Raw genomic sequence first — 3,792 nt, forward strand, 5'->3', positions numbered from 1 at the left:
TAGTGCAATGCTATGATTTGTCAGTCATATGGCTTCGCTAGTGTTTTTTCAAATGTTCTGGTCGGGTGAAGCTTTTACCACAATCAGAGCATTGGTGAGATTTTTCTTTACTATGTGTTTTCTTGTGTCTTTTTAAATTATTGACACAGGTAAAACTCTTACCACAGTCTAAGCAGTGGTAGGGCTTGTCTCTGGTTTTAGAACTGTTGTCACAGGCATCATCGTCACCACCATCACCATCATACCATCATCATAATTATCAGAGATTGGGGCCATTTTCTTCACTTTCTCCAACGTTCTCTGACGCAGTTGTCTGTCTATGTAAACTGTCCTCAAACATTGTATATGTAGAAGCGTTGTTTACTGTATCCATTAAACGCTTTTGATGATTTGGTTAGATTTGGCCCACAATGAAGGAAAGCTAAGAGTCCCGATGCTGCTGTGTTGTCCTGGACTCGTGATATAACCGACAACTCTTCACTGCAACCAGTCAATTTTATATTCGGAACGTGAAAGAAAAAAATATCGGTAGTCAGTTAACTCAACAAGAAATATGATTAACGAAATTACAAAGTAAACTATAGTCTTCGCAAACGTGCTTGTTAGCTACGGAAGTATGCAGCCGTCAACCGTGTGACGTCATCATACGCTTATCACGTGGTTTATGTTATAATAACCTGAGCCGCGGTGCACAACTCAATGGGCAAAAGCCGTGCCGGGGAGCGCCATTCTCAAATGGATCAGTGATCTGCAGCGCTCGGTCATGTTGTCTACAAGGCAGCCTGTTGCATCGTCTAGAAACATACAACATATTTTTTCCATAAAATATATGTTCGAATTGTCAAACTAGTTTTCATTGGGAAGGCAGATAAAGCGTTTGTATCAAAAGCAATCACCTTTGTATGTGAAAACAGAATCCAACTCCTTACTCCATGTCCTTAATCTAGCTCAGGCTACGTCACTTTTGTTTTGAGCCAACTGCGCAGTGAGCTTTGACCTGGGCACCACCCCGGTGGCAGCCCGGTGCCAAAAAGAATGCTATCACTTTTCACCAGGTGCAACCTCCGGGGTAACCCGGGCCAGATAATCGAATCCATCAGTAGTGTGTGATTGCGGTCCGCAATTCTGTGTATTCCAGTATGTGGACATTCATACATTGATCGCGCCCCCTTGAGCGTCCCATTGGTTCCTGCGTGTGGCTTGTGTTTAAGTGACACTTTTGATATTCTCCATTTCCCTTATTTGTCTATGCGATTAAAATGTGGGTCAAATGGAATTACAAGTATTATCAGAGTTTTTCGTTTAGGCTATGCCATCATTGTAGTATAATTAATGTGCAACGTTTTATCTTAAAATGAATGTGTAATCTGTTGATGCGTTGGATGCCAGATGTAACAGATATAACAGCCACCTAACCCCTCTATTTTTTAAAGCTGTGAGGAGGTGATGTAATGAACAAAACAGACACAGAAGCCCCAAACGTAACATTAACAGAACTGCAGGAAGGCAGTGCTCAGTAGGCAGGGGCGAAGGACACTTTCTACCGGTGTTTTAGCTAGCTAGCAGTGTCGTCATTTTTTTGGTATTTTTATGGCGGACTACATCCTATAAACTGTATTGCAGCCACCTACTAAGTTAGCTGTGTAGCCCCCGCCTCCCATATGTGTACCGGAGTCCTAATTTAAACATGGACCAATAGAAGTATAAAGACGAGTACCTGCAGATACAGGAATGGCCACAAGCAGGAACGCTCTGAATTGCAGGTAGCAATCACAGCCTTCTCCATAATGTAGCCTACTGAGATAAATGACTGTAGTAGCCTTAACTGTTAATCCTTTGTTATGGGTCAGTTTAATGCACCATGCAAACTGTACAAAATGGATAGAAATATTGAATTATGAAGAAAATTGTGAATTATAAAATAAGGAATGAACATAAAGCACTTTTGAGATCCAAGTGAAAAGATTCCACACACACACAGACAGAGAGAGACAGAGACAGACAGAGACAGACAGAGAGAGACAGAGAGAGACAGAGAAATTGAATAACGGCCTCAGAGGGAAATGTCTGTCTCTGGTCTCTGCTGGGAGACTGGAGCTGACTGAATAAACAATACAGATTACACACACACACATAATAATACACACAAACATACAATATAAATACATACATTGGAGAGACTGTGTGTAATCCTAGTCTCTGCTAACTCAGCACACCCCAACTATCACCTTCTGGTTTACAATGACATAAACAAGGACTGATGAATGTATTACTGGTTGTTAAACTTGAATCAAAGTGACTGTAAAAACACAAACTAATAACAGTGGTCCACAAACATGTATTACCCTGTGGCTCAAACATTTGTCAAATGTTATTTGGAAAGCAGCAAGTGTGAGTCTAACAGAAAGGGAAAACTACAGGACTGTTCTCTGAACACAGTACAGCAGATCTCAAATAGCAATGTATAATTAAAGGAGGAAATGGAAAAGCAAACAAAACAAACTACCTGACATAAAATGGTTCACATTTCAGCTGTTCTTTAAACCAGATTTTCACTAGAGGGCAGGGGCTAGCTAGGGGGTAGGAGCTAGGGAGTAGGAGCTAGAGGTTAGGAGCTAGGTGTATGAGCTAGGGGACGGAGGGTATAGGGCAGGGATGTCAACTCAATATCTGGTGGGTCGAGTGTCTGCCGGTTGTCGCTCCTCCCTTGTACTTGATTAGGAACTCCCCTCACCTGGTTGTCTAGGTGTTAATTGGACACAAATGGAAAGGAAATAATAAAAACCACTAGACCCTCCAGGAATGAGTTTGCCACCCCCTGGTACAGGGGCTAGGGGGTAAGAGCTCAGAAGGTAGTGGCTGAGGGTGGATTTGGGATCGGTGTGCCTCTACTGAAGCCTGCCTGTGCCTGCTGTTCTCTTCAGGTCAGAGGTCAGGGTGGTGTCTTATCTGGTGTCGTTTCCGGTCGCCATCTTGGGAGAACCTCTTCCCACACTCAGAACAAATGTATGGTTTCTCTCCAGTGTGAATCCTCATATGTATGATCAGAGCACTCCGTCGAAAGCAGCGTTTTCCACAGCAGGGGCACTCATGAGGTCTCTCTCCTGTGTGAACCATCTGGTGTCTCCTCACGCTGTTAGAGCGAGAGAAAGTCTTTCCACAGACAGGGCAGGAGTAGCTGGCCCTCTCCCCAGCGTGCCACTGGAGGTGGATCCGGAGTGTGGTGGACTGGGCAAAACTCTTTCCGCACTCTGAGCAGCTGTATGGTTTTTCTCCTGTGTGAGATCTCTGGTGCACCTTAAATGCGCTTGGCTTGCTGAAAGTCATTCCACAGTCACTGCAAAGGTAAGACCTCTCTTTTACAGTTTTTCGCTGGTGTCTTTTCTGGTGGATCTCAAATTGTCTTTTGTCTGAGAACGCCTTTCCACAATCAGAGCAATGGTGAGGTAGCTCTCCAACATGTACCTGCAGGTGACTATTTAACATTGCCTGTGTAGAGAACTTCTCCTCACACATAGAGCAGTGGTAACGTGTCTTTTCCTTGTGTTTCCGCTGGTGTCTTTTTAGATGTTCCAATCGAGTGAAGCTCTTACCACAATCGGAGCAGTGATTAGACTTCTCTTTATGTGTATACTGGTGTCTTCTCAAGTGATAGGCTCTGGTAAAAACTTTACCACAGTCTGAGCATTGGTGAAGCATCTTTCCAGTATGTTTCTGCTGGTGTCTTTCAAATGCGTGTAAGGACTGGAATAGTTTCCCACAGTCGGTGCAGAGGTGAGGCTTTTCCCCGGC

This window comes from Salvelinus alpinus, chromosome 18 (assembly GCF_045679555.1).
Source record: "Salvelinus alpinus chromosome 18, SLU_Salpinus.1, whole genome shotgun sequence".
Classification (NCBI taxonomy): Eukaryota; Metazoa; Chordata; class Actinopteri; order Salmoniformes; family Salmonidae; genus Salvelinus; species Salvelinus alpinus.